Below are 23,572 nucleotides of genomic sequence, written 5' to 3'. Positions count from 1 at the left end.
AATCCCTGACCTGGCCGGGAATCGAACCCAGGGCCTCCGGGTAGGAGGCAAGCACGCTACCCCTACACCACGGGGCCAGCTGATGGTGTTTGGGGGTAATTAAATGCGACAATTCTTGTTTCTCTGTTTTCCGGCTCGCTACAGTAACTCTTGTGGGAGAGTAGGCTATTCTACACCACGGTCACTCTTACATTTTATAACAATGAAAGGAATATTAGGTAACACAACTACAGTATTTAGAAATGTAATTATTTTCTTGACGTGCTTCGAAATGTAGATGGGCTTATGTCCGGTTTTTTCAACTCTGTGTTAAAACTTACCTAATAAATGCTAACTGACAATTGTTATAAATGTTAACACTTCGGTTAAAAGTCCACTGTTACACGAATACATTTCCAAAATTTGTTACGAAACAATTGTTAAAGACAAATGAACACGTTTCTGTGAGATTAGTGAACGCGTTTGGCAGTGAGCGTCTTTTGTATGTTGCGGTATGTTGGAATTACATTTTGTCACACTTGGTTCTGGTTATGGTTAGCGGAGATCGCGAAGACCGCAAAGACGTATACATGTGCAGTAACAGGCAATAAAAGCGTTGTTATAATAAATACGAGACAAACGTTATTATAGATTTTATTTGAAAGTATGCGGTTGTGCTTGAGAAGTAAAGGAACGGACGGTTATATAACAACGGAAATGAAAATCCACAGCCTGTTTATTCAATATATTCTTATATGAGTGAAATCTAAGGTTCCTACAACACCGGGAAAATATAATAAGTGATGTACGCCTTGAATGATTTTCGGGCGTTGTTTTACTATGGGGAAAATAATCGACGGCCTGGTTCTAATACCACCTATGTGACAATGCTACTCCCATCCATTTTTTCCCTTAAGACTGGGCACGCCTCCTAGTCACATATGGATATGTATTCCATCAGAACAATTATATTGTGGGAGTGCGTAAATACACCACACAAACACACATTCCTGCAATACGGTACGGTAAGGTTCATTTTCCTTTATAAATATGCATAGGAAAATGAACACAACGAATATTGTTCTGATGGACTTTATATCCATATGTGACTAGGAGGCGTGACCAGTCTTAAGGAAAATAATGGATATGAACAGCATTATCAGATACGTGGTATTAGAACTAGGTCGTCGTAATGTAATATTCTGCCAATGTTGCAACGGCAGCAGAAACTCTTTGCACAGTTCTAAACACTCCTGTCTTTCGCTCATGTACGTAATCACCAGTCGCCTGAAGCATACTATCTAAAAGCTATAAGCAACTGATGCACTGGAGGCACTGATAAGTTTCACTCTGTGGGGAAACTGTAGTCTATTTTCAGTTTCTTCTAGTATCTTGTTCATTATGCCTTTCATAAGTGGATATTTTTGTAGAAAACTTTCTTCTGACAATTCTTAAAAGGCATTTTTCCTTAGTTTGGGTCATCCTTTAACTTCTTTAGTTTATAGATGGTTTTCATACAGCAGTAAGTTAAAGCTTCAAACTTACATCTTCTGGATGCTACTTTAACAGTTTTAACACAGAAGTGGTGTCATGTTTTTTTTTGCTAGTTGCTTTACGTCGCACCGACAAAGATGGGTCTTATGGCGACGATGGGACGGGAAAGGGCTAGGAGTGAGAAGGAAGCGGCCGTGGCCTTAATTAAGGTACAGCCCCAGCATTTGCCTAGTATGAAAATGGGAAACCACGGAAAACCATTTTCAGGGCTGCCGACAGTGGGGTTCGAACCTACTATCTCCCGAATACTGGATACTGGCCGCACTTAAGCGACTGCAGCTATCGAGCTCGGTTGGTGTCATGTTAATTTAACACAAGTATTAACAATTTGTTAGTGTTAGCAATTCTTGATAGGACGGACATTTTGTTAAATTGTGTGTTTAGCCTACTTAACAGCAGTGTTAACACTCGTTGAAGATATTCGTGCCTCGATGATTCGCGTAGTTGCTTACTTATCGGTCCAGTTCCAGGATGTTCTGTACTCTATGTTACGTATCACAGAACCGTCTGCTTATTTATTCGCACCTCATTACCTCTACTCATATTTCGACATGTCCAAGGACGTCCATGAAAAGCATGCACTGATATAAGTAGGCAGGATGTTAACGGCTTGCTGCATTTTTCCGTCGCTGCAAATCACATGGCATACAACAGTACCAGGATCGATGCATTTCAGTTCCGGTTGAACGAACCCTGCGAACACAGTTGGTATAGGGTAAGTAATGTGTTACAGAAGTATGATACACAACTTAGAACACTCGTATTTATAACATTTTAAGGTTCGCTGATGGCATCTCCTTTATGATGTGAAAGAGAAACTTAAGCTACTGGTTTGAAGATTAGTACAGATTAGTACAAAGAAGTGATGACCGGGCGAGTTCGCCGTGTGGTTAGGGTCGCGCAACTGTGAGCTTGAATCCGGGAGATAGTGGGTTCAAACCCCATTGTCGGCAGCCCTGAAGATGGTTTTCCGTGGTTTCCTATTTTCACACCAGGCAAATGCTGGGACTGTATGCTAATTAAGGCCATGGCCGCTTCCTCTCCACTCATAGGCCTTTCCTATCCCATCGTCGCCGTAAGACCTATCTGTGTCTGTGGGACGTAAAGCAAACAGCAAAAAAGAAGTGATGACGGTAAATTCAAAAACTTAAAATAAGCTTGCCATGTATGGCCAGGATATTGAACAGCTGGAATTATTCTTGTATCTTGGGAGTACTGAGACCACAGGAGGAGAAACAGAGACATTAATGGGGGTACCATATTGAATAACGTTCTAATTTTAGCGTTATTTACACTTAATATATGGATGTGATCTAGTTAATATAGACTAGATCAAGGAATTAAGTTTAAATTGATCAATATTAGTTTCTGAATTGTCTACTTCTTTTAGAAAACGTGATCTTTCTCTAAGGTGTTGCAGGTGCACCAATTTTTCGTTTTCCGCTTGGAAATTTGGTTGTTAAGTTTCGGAAGGTCAAAGTAATAATTTGTGATATTACTTTATCATTTTATCAACGTTTTAAAACACTTGGACCGAGCTCGATAGCTGCAGTCGCTTAAGTGCGTCCAGTATCCAGTATTCGGGAGATAGTAGGTTCGAACCCGACTGTCGGCAGTCCTGAAAATGGTTTTCCGTGGTTTCCCATTTTCACACCAGGACAATGCTGGGTCTGTAACTTAATTAAGGCCACGGCCGCTTCCTTCCCACTCCTAGCGCTTCCTTGTCCCATCGTCGCCATTAAGATCTATCTGTGTCGGTGCGACGTAAAGCAAGTAGCAAAAAAATAAAACACTTGTTGATTATGGAAGTTTGGAAGGGCATATACAGGGTGTTAGGTGTATACCTGCAGATATTTCTTCTAGCAATAGAGAACGATGTGACGAACCACTATATATCAAACTTTTAGTAATTCTCGGAAGTTATTTTCGAGAGCAAAGAGATACGATGTTTTTAGAATAGGTAGTATGCCTTGTTCTTGTGAATGAATAGCTTCCCTTTGAGAACAGGCGAGTCACACGCCATGCGTGCCAAACTGGTTTCTGTTTATGTTTACGTACAACAGCTGAACGCTACCTATGCAATGCACGAGATGTTACGCAACATACTTGTCAAACTGGTTTTATGTTTAAGAGCAACTGAGCTACGACAACAGCTGAAGGTGGCTACTACAGTAGCGTATGCCTTGTTACGTTACATTCTCGCCAGACTGGTTTCGTAGTTGTCAGTATTCAGTTTCCGTTTTAAGGGCTTCAGACAACCCTGGTCATCGGTTTCGGACCCTGGAGATGTACCGAATTCTCAGCGTTAATACTGGTTCATTTGCTGTTATGTCCTTAAGGGATTGGGATATGTGTGGTCATCAGCCCCGTGGTCTAGTGAGTATGGAAATGACCTGAAAACCTGAATCGGTGCGGGACCTGTACGAGCGTGTGATATAATTATTGGTTGGGATAGGCGCGCCGGGACGTGAAATACAGTAGATCCCCGTTGTGCATTGCGTAAAGGTAGAGGAAAGATGGCAGGTCCTTACGCCAACGAAAGCAGTCATGGGATGCCCAAATGAGTAGCATCGGAATTGAATTATCGAAACACATCGAACGTTTAGTTTCAAAGGAATATTGGACATGTTATACAACTAAATAAATTAAACGTACCTACATTTCGTGCCTCCTTCCGGGCGGAGTTGCTCAGACGGTTGAGGTGCAGGCCTTTTGACTCCAACTTTACAGGTTCGAACCTGGCCTATTCCGGTGGTATTTGAAGGTGCTCAAATACTGTAGGTCAGTCTCGTGTCGGCAGATTTTCTGGTACATAAAAAGAAATCGTGCGGGACTAAATTCGGGCACCTCAGCGTCTCAGAAAACCGTAGAAGTAGTTAGTGGGACGTAAGGCACTTAACGTTATTATTATTATTATTATTATTATTATTATTATTATTATTATTAGGTCATTAAAAGCTGAAATACGTGGAAGAAAATAGTAAAATATGCGTGGTTTAAGAGGAAACAAGATGAAATGTATGTCACGTGAGTTAGCATCGGTCGCAGTAGTTACCTACAGATTACTATGCGTAAAACGAGAACCAGGTCAAGCTCGTGGGGATGAGTCAGCTGTAATCCCGTATTGTGTATAAACACCAAACATACACATCAACAAATATAAGAAACATAAACAAGGTTACACGTTAGAGACATGTAGCTATTACCCTGAACGCCAGGCCGACGGCCGCTTTCATGAGTACAGATGAGTTATCAAATTATACACAATCCACAGATGTCGAACATATCTAAGAAGATTCCACCAAAACTATATTACATTTTACTATGATGGTGCTAATAACAAATCGCAGCAGCTATTGGCTTTACGTCGCACCTACACAGATAGGTCTTATGGCGACGATGGGACTGGAACGGGCTAGGACAGGGAAGGAAGCGGCCGTGGCCTTAATTAAGGTACAGCACCATCATTTGCCTGATGTGAGAATGGGAAACCATGGAAAACCATCTTCTGGGCTGCCGAGAGTGGGGTTCGAACCCACTATCTCCCGAATAATGGATACTGGCCACACTGAAATGAAATGTCGTATGGCTTTTAGTGCCGGGAGTGTCCGAGGATAAGTTCGGCTCGCCAGATGCAGGTCTCTTGATTTGACTCCCGTAGGCGACCTGCGCGTCGTGATGAGGATGAAATGATGATGAAGATGGCACATACACCCAGTTCCCGTGCCAGCAAATTTAACCAATTAAGGTTAAATTTTCGACCCTCCCGGGAATCGAACACGGTACCCCTGTGACCAAAGGCCAGCACGCTAACCATTTAGCCATGGAGCCGGACTTAAGCGACTGCACCTATCGAGCTCGGTAAATCGCAGCAGATTACGCTACTGCGTGTTGAGATGATGTCGGTAGAATACATTATACCTGTTAAGACATAAGGCTGCAGTAGAAGAAGAGGAAGAAGAAGGTAACGAGAGCCACATAGTCAAGCAGCACACAGCTGAACAAAGTGCACATTAGTGACACGAACATAAGAGTGGCGTGGTCGCGGGAACTACAGTCGCATTCGTAAAACTCTGTTGTAGAAAAAAAATGAACTAACATACAGTACGGGCTCCGTAATTCCAGGTGGACGGTAACAAGACTATCTCGAATAGAAAAGGACGGATTTACGAACGTACACGAAAACGCCTGTGAACAACATAATGTACCTATGTTAAACATTACAGTACAACAGTTTAGAAAACAAGAACATACAGATTGCATTAAAAGAAATGTTAAACTTTCTTTTGCAAATTAACAAAACACTCTAGGCAATCTTCTTAAGTGAAATGTTAACTTATAGTTCCTATTTCAGTAATGATGAATATAAAACGATTATTTTATTGAATATTTATACGTGACGACGACGACGACGACGTCGACGACGACGATGATGATGATGATTGCTGTCTTAATGTCATCGGCCCTTAAAAACGCAATGTGTCCTCTGTTTTAACTCGTAGGGAATAAGAAACATAATATAAATTGCTGGAAGCCTTTCCCGATAGATTCATAAAGGGCGACCCGTGTTCTGTTCTGCCACACGATACACTAGCAGCATATAATGGTATTCGTGGTATTCATACACTGGCATTATTCAAATACTACTACTGATGCTACTACTACGAAGTAACTCGTGTACTAGTACGGACGATAATTCGCATCTCTGACAGCTGTTATTCAGGTCAAGGTCAGACAGACCGGTTTCATGTAGGGGTGGGAACCCGTCCAGCGACATCCCCGTCGCTAAGAACAGCAGACAACCGGCATGTGACAGGTCTAGTGCTCTTGTCGAACTGCTTACGTAGAATATTCTCCCACAGTGCGATTTCAATATCATGGTCTTTGGGAGTCCAACTCGCCGTATGCAGAAACAACCCGTGTTGACGTGTACGTAAATAAAGTTTATTACGTCAACGAAATAATGCATGAGATAGAATTTCAAAGTGAGTAGTATCGGAATTGAAATGTCAAAACACATCGAACGTTTTACTTCATACCAGTAAGGGACATGTTATAAACATAAATTAATTAAACGTACCTTCCTTTCGTGCTTCCAACCGAAGAGAACTTGTTTAAATGTAAATGAGAACCTTCTAGCTTACTGCTGATTTTGCAGTGCCTATTCAACTTATCAAAATAAACGTTGCCAGGCTGAGTGGCTCAGACGGTTCAAGCACTGGTTTCATGAACTTAGCAGGCTCGATCCTGGCTCAGTCCGCTGGTATTTGAAGGTGCTCAAATACGACCGCTTCTGATCGGCAGATTTACGGGCACGTTAAAGAATACCAGTGGGCAAAATTCCGACACCGCGCGTCTCCATTGGCACGTGAAGATTTATTATTATTATTATTATTATTATTGGGCGAGTTAGCCGTGCGATTAGCTTGTATCCGTCGAAAAGCCACTAACAATATTATTATAAAAACTGTGTTAGTCTATTATTACTGACTATTATGAAAATAAAAGTTAATCGCCCCACTCAAACTTCGTAGCTCGTAATCTGTCAGAAAACACTAAAGAAAATAGTGAACTTTTAACAGGTCCGAATTATTATTAATATTATAATTGCAGACATGTCTCCGAAATTACCGAAGCATGTACTTCCAAATTGTTTTACGTCGCACCGACACAAATAGGTCTTACGGCGACAATGGGAGAGAAAAGGGATACAAGTGGGAAGGAAGCGTTCGAAGTCTAATAAAGGTACAGTTCCAGCATTTCCCTGATGTGAAAATGGGAAACTACGGAAAACCATCTTCCCGGCTACCGACAGTGGAGTTCGAACCCACTATCACCAGAATACAAGCTCACAGCTGCGCGCCCCTAACCGCGCCGGTCTGCGTAGCTCGGACGATAGAGCGCTGGTCTTCTGATCCCACCTTGGCAGGTTCGATGGCGGCTCTGTTCGGTGGTATTTGAAGGTGCTGAAATACGCCAGTCTCGTGTCTGTGGATTTACTTGCATTTAAAATAGTACTGCTTTACAAAATTCTGGCACTTCAGCGTCTTCGAAAACCGTGAAAATTAGTTAGTGGAACGTAAAGATATTAGTAGTAGTAGTAATAGTAGTAGTAGTAGTAGTAACTTTATTATTACGGACGTTTTAATTAAACGGGTCCGTTACATTACCTATCGGCACTTACTGTCCAGTAATTAGCCTTCTGTCCACCTCTGTGGTATAGTGGTTAGTGTGATTAGCTGCCAACCCCCGGAGGCCCGTGTTCCATTCCCAGCTCCGCCACGAAATTTGAAAAGTGGTACGAGGGCTGGAACGGGGTCCACTAAGCCTCGGGAGGTCAAATGGGTAGAGGTGGTTCGATTCCCACCTCAGCCATCCTGAAAGTGGTTTCCCGTAGTTTCGCACTTCTCCAGGCAAATGCCGGGATGGTACCTAACTTAAGGCCACGGCCGCTTCCTTCCCTCTTCCTTGTCTATCCCTTCCAATCTCCCCATTCCCCCGCAAGGCCTACACAAGACCCCTGTTCAATATAGAAGGTAAGGCCGCCTGGGCGAGGTACTGGTCATTCTCCCCAGTTGTATCCCCCGACTCAATGTCTCACGCTCCAGGACACTGCCCTTCAGGCGGTAGAGGTGGGATCCCTCGCTGAGTCCGAGGGAAAACCAGCCCTGGAAGGTAAACCGATTAGGAAAAAGAAGAATAAACCTTCTATTAGAAATGCCCGGCGGCAATTCCATAGTAGACCGAGCTCGATAGCTGCAGTCACTTAACTGCGGCCAGTATCCAGTATTCGGGAGATAGCAGGTTCGAACCCCACTGTCGGCGGCCCTGAAGATGATTTTCCGTGGTTTCCCATTTTCACACCAGGCAAATGCTGGGGCTGTACCTTAATTAAAGCCACGGCCGCTTCCTTCCCACTCCTAGCCCTTTCCTGTCCCATCGTCGCCATAAGACCTATTTGTGTCGGTGCGACGTAAAGCATCTAGCAAAAGAAATCCACATTAGCTATTTTTCCTTCGAGCAATGTTCACGCATGGTTGCAACTACGTTTTTGAAATCTGTCTCATTAATAACAATATGACTGAATACTTACAGCCTTTTCTTTCAGTGTCCACCGTCCTTTCATTGACCTGAAAAGTTTATGAATAAGCATAGACAACTCGCATTGTCTATTGTCAGAAATTCATCGTAGACTGTCGCAATAACAACACAGAAATGTTGCGCTCATTTTTCATTTACTTATTAACTATTTCCTTTCATTTTGTCAGCTTGGATCACTGAGTAATGCCATTGACGTCTTATAAATCACACACAACTACACAATACTTTATTCGCACGTATGTGCTGGTGCGTATCTTCCAGGTCACTGTAAGGATCCTGTGTACATTTCACACAGAGTACCCTAGACCGGTTTTCGAGTACAGCAAGTGGCCTGGCACGTGAGTCATCCTCTCCTACTTGCCAAGCCTTTAGGGGAAGTGTACAACAACATGTGTTGGCCTGCGATAAGAAACAGGTTCAACAAGCCCTAGACTCTGCTACTGTACTTCCACTACGCGTGGACAGAATGACGTAACCGGCATATCCTGCTACGGCCGTTCAAAACACATTAGGTCCTGAAATATTTGGCTCAGTTATGGGCAAACTAATAGGACAAGATAAAAAGTACATAGCATATATTGTGAGATGTCTTTTTCTTTGCCGACTAGCTTAATATCTGCACGTATACACCTAACACCCTGTATAGCAAGTGGAGAGGCATATATCTCTTACCGGTACATCGTCACTTGATTGAGCTTATCACGGGATAGCTTTCAGCGGTGTTACAACGGTGTACTATTGGCCAGAGTCTTGGAGAGGTGCGGTATTCCAACTGACGAGCCTAGTGTCATGCTGGAGCAAAACACTGGTATGCTTACGATTGAGTAACCGTAATTGGAATCAATAACTTGAAATTTCGTTATTGAAACTATATTTTAGATCAAATGGAATCATTTTGAAGATCAATAATTCGAAATTAATTTACACCACTAAAAGAGCGGATGTTCTCACCTGGATCTCCAGTAGCGCGGAACTCGGCCATGCTAGGTTCGAGACGCTACAGATAAACCTTTTGACATTCGGCGATGGTGATTTTGAATGTTCTGGAATTCTAACACGACACTGTATCCTATCGAGTTTTTATTCAATAATTTTGAAATTGCCCATATGTCGCAGCATTTTGGGTTAGAGAGAAATTCTTCGCAATTCTTCGCTCCAAAATGTTCCCAAATATTCTCTATTTGATTTTCTTTTCACCGTATACTTGTAGAGCTTAATGGGATGAATCAAACGACACCTCATCCTACCGTTGTCGAGTCTAGAGTTACACTAATTGTTAACCTAGTGGTACAGAGCTACACTAATTGTTACCCGAGTGGCACAGAGCTGCACTAATTGTTACCCGAGTGGCACAGAGCTACACTAATTGTTAGCCAAGTGGCACAGAGCTACACTAATTGTTAGCCGAGTGGCACAGAGCTACACTAATTGTTAGCCGAGTGGCACAGAGCTACACTAATTTTTACCCGAGTGGCACAGAGCTACACTAATTGTTACCCGAGTGGCACAGAGCTACACTAATTGTTACCCGAGTGGCACAGAGCTACACTAATTGTTACCCGAGTGGCACAGAGCTACACTAATTGTTAGCCGAGTGGCACAGAGCTACACTAATTGTTACCCGAGTGGCACAGAGCTACACTAATTGTTAGCCGAGTGGCACAGAGCTACACCAATTGTTAGCCGAGTGGTACAGAGCTACACTAATTGTTACCCGAGTGGCACAGAGCTGCACTAATTGTTACCCGAGTGGCACAGAGCTACACTAATTGTTAGCCGAGTGGCACAGAGCTACACTAATTGTTACCCGAGTGGCACAGAACTACACTAATTGTTAGCCGAGTGGCACAGAACTACACTAATTGTTAGCCGAGTGGCACAGAGCTACGCTAACTGTTACCCTAGTGGCACAGAGCTACACTAATTGTTACCCTAGTGGCACAGAGCTACACTAATTGTTAGCCGAGTGGCACAGAGCTACACTAATTGTTACCCTAGTGGCACAGAGCTACACTAATTGTTACCCTAGTGGCACGGCGATTATAGTACCTCAAAACGGCAGTGCTGCTGCATCGTCCGACCGAGGTCACACCCTTGCTACTAGTTGTCTAGAAAATATTTTTGTTCATATCGTCGCTGCCGGGACAAAACCTCCTCTGTGATAATATTTTTGGAGATATACTGACCCGCAGCACATATATTATGAAGAGTGAGAATGCCTTGGCCATATTCACACAATATTGCACCTTAGATGACATAATCCTACCGGCCAAAGTTCTAAGCTAAAATATTTCACACAGGAGGTTTTGTCCCGGCAGCGACGATATGTTAAAACTTTCCTGTTTGTCCAGCACAAATCTCACATGGAATGACCGGGATTTGAACCACGGTATCCAGCGGTGAGAGGCCGACGCGCTGCCGTCTGAGCCACGGAGGCTCCAATATAAACATCAAATACAGTACATAGGTATTCATAACGTTTCTTTCTTTCTTAATCCGTTTACCCTCCAGGGTTGGGTTTCTCTCGGACTCAGCGATAAATTTCACCTCTACTGCCTCAAGAGCAGTGTGATGCAACGCATGGGCGTCCACAAGGGGCGGGGGGTGACAAGGGCGCCCCACTGGGATTCTAAAAAGGTTGATGTTCAATTGTTTAATAACATACCAGATGATTTCATAAACTGAACTTACTGACGGTCATCCAGCATCTGTTATAACCGGAAATTTCTGTAAACGATTTAATGTTGCTGACGTTATATTGATTTTTATATTCAAGAAAACTGTTAATGTGCCCTCCCCCCCGGATGAGTTCCTGCGGGCGCCCATGCAGGAACGCGAGACTTTGGGTATGGGATAAAACTGGGAAAGAGGACCAGTACCTCGCCCAAGCGGCCTCACCTGCTATGCTGAACAGGGGCCCTATGGGTGAATGACAATATTGGAAGGGATAGACAAGGAAAAGGGAAGGAAGCGGTCGTGGCCTTAAATTAGGTACCATCCCGACATTTGCCTGGAGGAGAAGTGGGAAACCACAAAAAACCAATTCCAGGATGGCTGAGGTGGGAATAGAATCCCCCTCTACTCAGTTGACTTTCCGAGGCTGGGTGGACCTCGCTCCCGCCCTCGTACCACTTTTTCAAATTTCGTGGCAGGGCTGGGAATTGAACCCGGGTCTCCGGGGGTGGCAGCTAATCACGCTAACCACTACACCACAGAGGCAGACATTTATAACCTATACAGAGATAAAAAATTTCAGTTGGAATTATAGGTTACTATTTTATTTTTGCTTTTGAACTCTTTGGGCCGTAGTCTACAAATATGTCGGTCGTTCGTTTCACGAGAATTCACAGTTACGTTAATGTGTTAACTTACTGAAGACAAGTGAAGGACAATATTACAGCAAATAAGCTATAAATATGTTTGAGTGAGTTATTCTGGTGAATTTATATTAAAACAACTGCACGTATGCGAATGTGTCAATACGAAATCGGTAATTTGGTCGCAAAATGCAGCTTCCTGATAATCTTATACCGGATCAATTACTGGAGTAATGAGCTAGTCAGCCGAGTCAGTTGGCTGTGCTGTTAGGGTCGCGGAGCTGGGAGCTTGCATTCCAGAGACAATGGGTTCGAATCCTGCCGTCGGCAGCCTTGAAACTTTTCTTCTGTAGTTTCCCATTTTCACACATCGCAAATTCTGGGGCTGTACCTTCAATCAATCAATACTGATCTGCATTTAGGGCAGTCGCCCAGGTGGCAGATTCCCTATCTGTTGTTTTCCTAGCCTTTTCCTAAATGATTTCAAAGAAATTTGAAATTTATTGAACATCTCCCTTGGTAAGTTATTCCAATCCCTAACTCCCCTTCCTATAAATGAATATTTGCCCCAGTTTGTCCTCTTGAATTCCAACTTTATCTTCATATTGTGATCTTTCCTACTTTTATAAACGCCACCCAAACTTATTCGTCTACTAATGTCATTCCACGCCATCTCTCCGCTGACAGCTCGGAACATACCACTTAGTCGAGCAGCTCTTCTTCTTTCTCTCAATTCTTCCCAACCCAAACTTGGCAACATTTTTGTAACGCTACTCTTTTGTCGGAAATCACCCAGAACAAATCGAGCTGCTTTTCTTTGGATTTTTTCCAGTTCTTGAATCAGGTAATCCCGGTGAGGGTCCCATACACTGGAACCATACTCTAGTTAGGGTCTTACCAGATACTTATATGTCCTCTCCTTTACATCCTACAACCCCTAAATACCCTCATAACCATGTGCAGAGATCTGTACCCTTTATTTACAATCCCATTTATGTGATTACCCCTGTTAGCGTTTTTTAGTGGTAGGTAGAGGTGAAAGAAGGTGCGGGCGTGAACGGGTCTCAAACTACGGAATCAAAGTTAATGTAAAATTTAACAAGGTTACATTTTCTTTTCAAAATAAGGAAATAACAAGCATGGCAGGTACAAAGTAGCAAGTCAAAGGGTAGTTACAATATTTCCAGGATTTGGGCTTCGCGCCCTGACTTCACAATGCCTGGGCAATCAGCTCAGTTTTACCCCAAACACAAGTTTCAACAGAGGGGCAGAAAACCCCATTCATGCCTAGGAGCCCTTGCTCCAAATTACACTGAAAAGCCTCCACGAGGCATACAACACTCAATTTTCAAAAAGAGCCACTCGCTCTCAACTTTAAGCCTCTCAAAGGCCACACCAAACTCCACCTTCAAGTTGTCCTCACTGGACATAGACACAGGGGTAAAATACCCAACCTACTGAGGTCTATTAAATGAAAAGGGGAATTACATGACCTCCAAAATAACAATTGAGAGGAGGCGATCTGCACTCCTAATACACTTTGTTTTTAAAACCTAATTTGGCTCTAGGCCACTGATGCAAGGGCTAATCCCATACTACGGAGGTGACTTTAGAAAAGAAACAAATTTACATAATGTTAAGGAAGAATAGGTTGAGAAAAAAAGTTCACCTCAAAACAATATGAGTGGGAGATCGAGAGGGTTAAGCACTCTCTATCCCAATACGTAGTTTAAAAGATAAAATAGATACCAGATTCTTTACATTTTTAAGGAAGGTTACATAACGGAAAAACTTCGGACCCGCCCCGAGAGTTAAACTGCTGAGCTAGCAAAGAAAGAAGTTATTAATTGGCCATTACCTGGTTGTTGACCGCTGCCGGAGAAAGAGGCGCTTCCCGCCCCCTGCTATGTACTATACACACTGAAAGATGGAACAGAAGTGGCCCGGAGACCCTAAAATCAGCAGTTTATATCCTCTCGCGGAAGGTTCGAGGCGTTAGGGGAATGAAAACACCCTCCCACAAAGTCTTTATTGGGTAGGATACAGCAACATATTCAAGTTGGGGGAAGATACCTCGGATTGGTCAGAAATTAATAAAAGAAATTCGGGATTGGTTGAATACAAAACAAGGAGAAAGAGAGGGGTATACAGCCAACTTAAACAATAACAGAAGGAAATTTAACAAGAAACAAACTTTTGAAATAAAAATTTCTCCAAAAAAAAAAAAAAACCAGTTCTTTCACTCCGCACTAGGGTGCACTATTGTTGATCTTCAGTAGTGTCCTCTAGAAGAGAAAGTTCACACTTCTTACTACAAGCAAAACAAAAATATGTCGAAAATGACACAGTTCAAAAACCCCAAAATTTCCAGGTAGTGACATCTTCTGAGAAACTTGAAAATTAATACCGTCAATAAAGTTCAGACTTCCTCCAGCAGAGGAGTTTCAACAGGCGCAACTTTTAAATTAGCGGCGTGGAGGTGTACCGCCCGGTACAGACCTCCCCCCCCCCCAAAAGTTCCTCCAGGGGTGACACATGAAATTTGTTTGAAAACAAGGTCCAAGTTTTGATGTAGATATGGAGATTAATTGCCGAAAAATTTATAAGATTTTCTTAATGTGGTTTGATTCAGTTTCAAAATTTTTGTTGTAACTGGAGAAGTAAAGTTTTTATGGTTGTAGAAGTTGAATTGAGAAGGAAAACTTTAGTTTTAACATCGAGGAAAAATTTTCTAAGTCCACCAGATTTTGTTGTTGAATTCCCAAGTGTAGTCATCTCTTATAGTAACTGTCCATGTAGTTGATGTTGATTAAGTTGGATGGCCAGACCGGCCGTTGCAGCTTGCGTCCAGAGGAGGCCGCTCGGACCCCTCAAGTACCCTGAGATACCGCTCGCCCGCACTATGAGGGGAGCAGTGGTGTTGAAACACGCCGCGCCCGCGGTGAACATATACAGGCTGCGGGCAAGTAGCAGGTCGTGCGCCGCGCATCAGCCTTGGCCGGAAGGAGAGCTCCGGCTCGCCGTGCACATGTCGTCCTCGCTGGGGTCGAGGGGGCCCTTCCTCAAGCCCAGTCGCGGCACGGCGCCACGCGGCTGCGGGGGCACTGAAACATTAAAGCTAGGCGGCAGAATTGTTGGACCATCATCATTTTTTGAGGGCACAGGCTTGGTGGAGAGGTTGAGGGGCCAGCGGCGTGCAGATATCCATGGCATTTAATATAAGCAAGCCACAGTGTGTATAGCAGGAGACGGGAGCGTGGTAATGGCCGTGGTAAGGACAGAATGGCAGGATAACGGTGCGGGGAGGGTTTACAAAAATACTTACATATGAAACTAAATTTTATAGAAGGGGCAGAAAGCCTTAAAGGTGAAACTCAAAAAAATATAACCTTCATATTCCTTTCACGATTATATGAAGCAAGTTGACACAAAATTTACACTGGTTTCACCTGTGACAGGTGAACCCTAAATATCCTCTCGGTGGCTGGATTACTTAATAACAACGTAACCGGCGTAAGAAAATCGAGAATGATACAAGGCCCATGAAATCTGGGGGCAAGCTTGCCCGCGGGAACAAAGTTCTTGACCATAACTTGGTCACCTACCTTCAAAGGGGTGGGTCTCCGTCCACGATCATACCTTTCCCTAACCTTATCATGAGACACTTTAAGATTGGCTTTAGCCTTCTTCCAAAGATCTTTAATGTTGTCCGGATCTATTGTCTCGGGCAGAATGTCACTCAGAGACCAGAGGTTAGAGAGCGGCGTGTTGGGAACAAACTTGAACATCAAAGAGGCTGGAGTAAATTTATGTGATTCATGAACCGCCGAATTCAAAGCAAAAGCTAACCAATGCAGGGACGTATCCCACCTGGAATGATCTTCATGATGATAGGCAATAAGCGCGGACCTGAGATTACGGTTAACCCGTTCAGCCAGAGATGGTTGAGGGTAATAAGCAGAAGTAGTTACATGAGAGATGGACAAGTCGAAACAGAATTTATGAAAAAGATTAGATGTGAACGCCTTAGCATTATCAGACACAATATATTGGCACGGACCAAAAGAGGCAAAAATAGAATTTAAGCAAGTAATGGTAGACTGAGCGGTAGCCAGCTTAGTCGGAAATAACCAGGAAAATCTAGTAAAGCCGTCTACGCATACAAAGATAAACTTGTTAGCATTTCCCTTAGACTGGGGGAAGGGTCCTACGTAATCAATATACAGGCGTTCCATGGGGCGCGACGCTTGATGAGAAGACAAAAGGCCTACCTTGGTGGACATGGTTGGTTTACTGAGCAAACAGGGTTTGCAAGCCTTCACTAGTTCACGGATTTCACCGTCCATACCTTTCCAGATGAACATTTCACGAATCTTCTCACGAGTTTTAAAGATTCCCAGATGCCCTCCTAATGGGGTCTCATGATAATACTTGAAGATCATAGGTACAAGAACAGCTGGAACGACAACTTTCATCATCTTATCATGCCTCGAGGGGCAACATAGAACACCATTCCTCAGAACATAAGGGACGACATGTTCCCCAGAAGAAAGGGTTTCCATTATCGGAGCCAGCGTCGGATCTTCACGTTGGTATTTCTCGATATCCCTAAAGAGCATGGGAGCATCAGTTAAGATGGCATTAACATCAGATAGTATGGACTCGGGAGGTGATGAACTGTCGACCGGTTCATGGGTCTCGACGTCGTTGGAAAACATACGGCTGAGTCCATCAGCAACAACATTTTCGGTACCTCGGATTTGCCTGACATCGAATTGGAAGGCAGAAATACGGATGGCCCAACGGGCTAGACGACCAGTACGACGCGGCCTACCTAAGACCCAGCTTAAGGCTTGATTATCTGTCTCCAGGTCGAATTTGACATGTTCCAGATAGAGACGGAACTTCTCTAAGGCAAATAAGACTGCCAACCCTTCGAGCTCATAGATAGAATACTTGGCTTCTTGAGCCGATAGAGTCCTAGATGCATAGGCGATGGGTCGCCTCCCTAGTTCAGTCTCTTGAAGAAGGACTGCAGCTACTGCTGACGACGATGCGTCGGTTTGGACGATGAATTTCTTCGAGAAATCAGGCATAGCAAGTACAGGGGCATTACATAGAGCTAATTTAAGATCTTCAAAAGCGGCTTGTTGAGAAGGTCCCCACTCGAATTTGATGCCTTTCCTACGAAGAAGGTTTAAGGGCGCCGCTCTATTAGCGAAATTAGGAATAAACTTCCTGAAGAAATTCACCATACCAATGAACCTGGCGATACCTTTAATGTCCTTGGGAGGTTTAAAATCCCGGATGGCCTGTGTTCTAGAATGATCGACTGCTACACCATCAGGTGACACAATATGCCCTAGGAATGACATAGAGGGCTTAGCAAAGGCAACCTTGGACAACTTGACAGTTAACCCAGCCTTACGAAGGCGATCGAGGACTTCTCGCAGATGATCTAGATGTTCTTCAAAAGTCTCTGAAAATACGACGACATCATCCAAGTAGTGATATAAGTACTCAAATTTGATGTCGGAGAAGACCCTACCTAGTAGCCTAGTGAGTACAGCTGCTCCCGTGGGGAGCCCGAAAGGCACGCGGTTGTATTCGTATAAGTTCCAGTCCGTGGCAAACGCTGTAAGGTGTTTAGACTCTTCGGCAAGGAGAATTTGATTATAGGCCTGATTCAGGTCCAAGATAGTAAAGAACTTGGCCTTACGGAACCATGAAAAACAAGAATGAAGGTCGGGAAGGGGCACAGATTGTAACACCACCTTCCGATTGAGAGCCCTATAATCAATGACAGGCCTGAAGCCTCCTTGGGGTTTCGGGACTAGAAAAATAGGCGAAGAATACGCTGACTTAGAGGGCCTAATAATACCATCCTTCAACATCTGATCGATAATTTCTTTCAGAGCCTTCATTTTAGGTGGAGATAACCTATAAGGTGGAAAACAGACAGGAATCGAATCCGTGACCTCAATTTTGTATTCAATAAGGTCAGTAACACCAAGAGTATCAGAGAACACCTCTGGAAATGACTGACATAATTTACGAATACTATCAGCCTGCTCCTCAGGTAGATGTCTAAGGTCTAACAACATCTCATCCTGGGTAGGCGAAATAGATGAACATGACACAGAATTACACTTTAACAAGGGAATTTTACATTTGGACGCAAATTTGAATGTGCACGACTTACTCTGAAGATCGAGCACAAGACCAGTGTGAGAAATGAAGTCCGCTCCCAGTATGATGGGGCAGGACAAGTGCTTAGCCACAAACAGTTTGGTTTTCCATGTAAATTTAAAAATACGAATTTTAACCAGTAAGGAACCTAGAATTTCTAATGGGGATGAATTAGCCGAAACATATTGAACAGGAGAGGAGACATAGTCAGGTAGTTTACAAACAATTTTCAATTTAGAATACCATTCAGCCGAAATAATCGAACAAACACTGCCTGAATCTAAGAGAGCTGTTATAGGCTCGTTATTTAACTCAATCTTAAGAAAAGGAATAGGTGCGGGGGAATCCGCCGCAATCCTAAGACACTTTTTGGGGCATTCCAAAGATGAATTTGAAAATTGCTCGTTCCCTGAATTTACAACCTGTTTACCAGGGGCTGAGTCTCGGGAAGATGGATTAGTCGACTCAGCCGAAGCCACTAGTCACTTTTTATTATTGGCATAGGTGGAATTTGCACCAGTTGAGCAGGAGGGGGTGCTATTCGAATTTGGGCAATTCTTAGCGATATGTGAGAAAGCCCCACATTTAAAACAGCCTTGTGATGAACCAGCCCCATTCCTTGTCCCACTCGACTTGATCAGTGGACACTTATTGCGCAGGTGGTCAGGCGACCCACAAGCATAGCATTTACGAGGGGTGATTGATCGGCGAGGTATAGGCCGAGTATTACTAAAGGAAGGCGGGAGTTCTTTCGCTACACGCAAGGAATCGGCGTATCTAACTCCTTCTGCTGAGACGGCCAATGCTTCAAGTTCAGAGAAAGTTTGCGGGCACGCCGCGAAACACAAATATGACCTATAGGGTGGTGAGATACCTTCCACAATGGCTTGTACAATCTAATCCTCAGGGAAGTGAAGAGCAAACACCCTAGTATAAAACTTAATGTCCTGTATGAAATCAGCCAAGTTTTCATCCAAGCGTTGTACACGGTAATAGTACTTCTGAATCAGAGATGACCTCGCGCGGGCGGGAATAAAATTTGCAAGCAAGTGTGCATGAAAATCTCCAATAGATGACTGTTCAGCTATGGCTCTTACTATTTTGTCAGAGAGAATACCAATTGCATAAGGATAGATAATTTGCAAAATTTGACATGGAGAAAGAGAAAACACAAGGGCATGATCCTGAAATTCAACTAGAAATCTTAAAAATGAAATTACGTCACTGGTGGTATTAACGGAAAACTTAGAGATACCTCTGAGCAACATTGCCAATGGATGAGGCAAGCTGCTAAACCCTGGTGACATAGTAGGTAAAGGTTTCAATGGCAAGGAAGTTAATTCAGAACGTACATTATTTAATGAGTTACGGCGTTCAGACTCGTCCAATGGGGCAGAGGTTGTTTGAGCAGCAATGGTTTTCCTATTTGCTTCTCCCTTAGGAAGCTCTTCCTCACTACCTACATTCACGGTGGTGGGTAGATCGCTTTTGGGAGGAACCTCCCCCGTTAACAATTGAGTGACCTTGCTAGACAATTCCGAAATATTTTCAAGCAGCGTACTAGCTTCCTTCTTCTGAACGTCATTCAGCTTTAGAGACAACAGATCGTTAACTCTATTTGAGAAATGATATAGCCTGGCTTGCACACGCTTAATTTGATTAGGAGAAGGATCATTTTCATTAAAAAACTAACTACAGAAGCTAGCCCAGTAATATTCTCGACGATCGTGGAAAGAGAGTCGTCAATTTCTTTCTCTCCCAAGGTGGGGATGGAAATAGGCAACTCAAGGGACTCTCTAAGCTTGTTTGTGTCTATCGCAACCGTGCCTCCAGATTGCACATTTCTAATAGTCAATTCGTAGATTAACTCCTCCTTGCGCAAATAGTTAAGATGGAGAACATCGCGAGGGCCGGGCATGATGACAGAACAATAAAAAAAAATCAAAAAATTCCAGCAACTGAGAAAATTGTTAGAGTTCGGAACAAAACAATGTTTAGCCGTCAAAAGGGGCTAATTTGAGACCCATTCAACCACGCTCTGCTACCACTTGTTACCGTTTTTTAGTGGTAGGTAGAGGTGAAAGAAGGTGCGGGCGTGAACGGATCTCAAACTACGGAATCAAAGTTAATGTAAAATTTAACAAGGTTATATTTTCTTTTCAAAATAAGGAAATAACAAGCATGGCAGGTACAAAGTAGCAAGTCAAAGGGTAGTTACAATATTTCCAGGATTTGGGCTTCGCGCCCTGACTTCACAATGCTTGGGCAATCAGCTCAGTTTTACCCCAAACACAAGTTTCAACAGAGGGGCAGAAAACCCCATTCATGCCTAGGAGCCCTTGCTCCAAATTACACTGAAAAGCCTCCACGAGGCATACAACACTCAATTTTCAAAAAGAGCCACTCGCTCTCAACTTTAAGCCTCTCAAAGGCCACACCAAACTCCACCTTCAAGTTGTCCTCACTGGACATAGACACAGGGGTAAAATACCCAACCTACTGAGGTCTATTAAATGAAAAGGGGAATTACATGACCTCCAAAATAACAATTGAGAGGAGGCGATCTGCACTCCTAATACACTTTGTTTTTAAAACCTAATTTGGCTCTAGGCCACTGATGCAAGGGCTAATCCCATACTACGGAGGTGACTTTAGAAAAGAAACAAATTTACATAATGTTAAGGAAGAATAGGTTGAGAAAAAAAGTTCACCTCAAAACAATATGAGTGGGAGATCGAGAGGGTTAAGCACTCTCTATCCCAATACGTAGTTTAAAAGATAAAATAGATACCAGATTCTTTACATTTTTAAGGAAGGTTACATAACGGAAAAACTTCGGACCCGCCCCGAGAGTTAAACTGCTGAGCTAGCAAAGAAAGAAGTTATTAATTGGCCATTACCTGGTTGTTGACCGCTGCCGAAGAAAGAGGCGCTTCCCGCCCCCTGCTATGTACTATACACACTGAAAGATGGAACAGAAGTGGCCCGGAGACCCTAAAATCAGCAGTTTATATCCTCTCGCGGAAGGTTCGAGGCGTTAGGGGAATGAAAACACCCTCCCACAAAGTCTTTATTGGGTAGGATACAGCAACATATTCAAGTTGGGGGAAGATACCTCGGATTGGTCAGCAATTAATAAAAGAAATTCGGGATTGGTTGAATACAAAACAAGGAGAAAGAGAGGGTATACAGCCAACTTAAACAATAACAGAAGGAAATTTAACAAGAAACAAACTTTTGAAATAAAAATTTCTCCAAAAAAAAAAAAAAAAAAAAAAACAGTTCTTTCACTCCGCACTAGGGTGCACTATTGTTGATCTTCAGTAGTGTCCTCTAGAAGAGAAAGTTCACACTTCTTACTACAAGCAAAACAAAAATACGTCGAAAATGACACAGTTCAAAAACTCCAAAATTTCCAGGTAGTGACATCTTCTGTGAAACTTGAAAATTAATACCGTCAATAAAGTTCAGACTTCCTCCAGCAGAGGAGTTTCAACAGGCGCAACTTTTAAATTAGCGGCGTGGAGGTGTACCGCCCGGTACAACCCCAATGAAGATCTTTCCTTATATTAACACCGGGATATTTACAATGATCCCCAAAAGGAACTTTCACCCCATCAACGCAGTAATTAAAACTGAGAGGACTTTTCCTATTTGTGAAACTCACAACCTGACTTTTAACCCCGTTTATCAACATACCATTGCCTACTGTCCATCTCACAACATTTTCGAGGTCACGTTGCAGTTGCTCACAATCTTGTAACTTGTTCATTACTCTATAGGGAATAACATCATCCGCCAAAAGCCTTACCTCTGATTCCACTCCTTTACTCATATCATTTATATATATACAAGAAAACATAAAGGTCCGATAATACTGCCTTGAGGAATTCCCCTCTTAATTATTACAGGGTCAGATAAAGCTTTACCTACTCTAATTCTCTGAGATCTATTTTCTAGAAATATAGCAACCCATTCAGTCACTCTTTTGTCTAGTCCAGTTGCTCTCATTTTTGCCAGTAGTCTCCCATGATCCACCCTATCAAACCTTAATTAAGACCACGATCGCTACCCTCCCTCTGCAATACTCCCGTCGCCGAAAGTGGCAAAAAATAAAAGATGGCTGGATGCCTTAACTATTGAACTACGGGAGATAACAGAACAAGTGGTAATCGAAGTCCAAATGAAGGAGGGAAAATGTAAATCCGTAAGAAACACTTTAAGAAAGCCCTCCGGTGCAATCGAAGGACCAGGACTCAATTGGAACCCGCAGGCTGCTGGAAGACCTGGTCACCCGGAGATGGCAAAGAAGTAAACGGTGAAGGAAGATTGCGTAAATGGGAGTAAGACCTGGAGCGGGTGAAGAGAATGACCGACATGACACTCAATTAAGGGGTTTCACGGTTGCTCTGTGCTCTAGTAGGAGTATCAGGAAATAAGTAAAACATGTCATCAGAGACGTAGTTTCGAATTTTTTTCAATTTGTTTACGTCGCATCGACACAGATAGGTCTTATGGCGACGATGGATCAGGAAAGGCCTAGGAGTGGGAAGGAAGCGGCCGTGGCCTTAATTAAGGAACAGCCCTAGCATTTTCCTGACGTGAAAATGGGAAACCACAGAAAAAACTCTTCAGGGCAGCCGACAGTGGGGTTCAAACCCACTATCTCGCGGATGCAAGCTCACAGCTGCGCGCCCCTAACCGCACGGCCAACTCGCCCGGTGATTATTTTGTTGATCAGCGCCGTTGATTTCTTTCTTTCTTTCTTTCTTTCTTTCTTTCTTTCTTTCTTTCTTTCTCATTGCCACATTTATGTTTGTCAGTGGTGTTCTCAGACTTAAGATCAGGGGTCATGACTGAGTGCTTTTCCTGTTGCTACGCGTTCGTCCTGGTGACAATTTCACTCGAAGCCGCTGAGAATCGAACCTAGGGAGTCTGTTCGCTAGACCATGCTCCCGTGTACCGCCCAGTACTGATGTGATTAGTAGGCTATTTCAGAATATTTTCGTGTTTTGGTAAAAGTTTGACAAAAAACGTAAACAAGCAGTTAATGAAATTTCACAACAGCATTTTGGTTAAAATTTCCGACTGCATACCTAGTCGTCAAAGCTGATGAAAGAATCCACTTTCTTTCCTATGCTCAAAGGCAATTAAAAGTTGAGAAAATCGTTAGTGTTAATACCAGCCATGTCTGATAATGAACTCGCCACATATGTTCCCAGTTCCAGAATCGAATCCTAATTTGATACATGAGTGGTGAATTAATGGCTATTTAGCCCATGGCTCCAATGATTAATCCGGTATAAAATTGTCCGAAACTTCAATTAACACAATGTTATCGGTTTCATGTCGTCACTTCAATTTCATCGCACCTATGTGCAGTTACTTACACGGAAATTCATCCGAGTAGTGCAATGAAACATTTTAAGTAA

Source organism: Anabrus simplex, chromosome 6 (genome assembly GCF_040414725.1).
Source record: "Anabrus simplex isolate iqAnaSimp1 chromosome 6, ASM4041472v1, whole genome shotgun sequence".
In the NCBI taxonomy this organism is placed as follows: domain Eukaryota; kingdom Metazoa; phylum Arthropoda; class Insecta; order Orthoptera; family Tettigoniidae; genus Anabrus; species Anabrus simplex.
Note: the sequence above shows the minus strand (reverse complement) of the source record.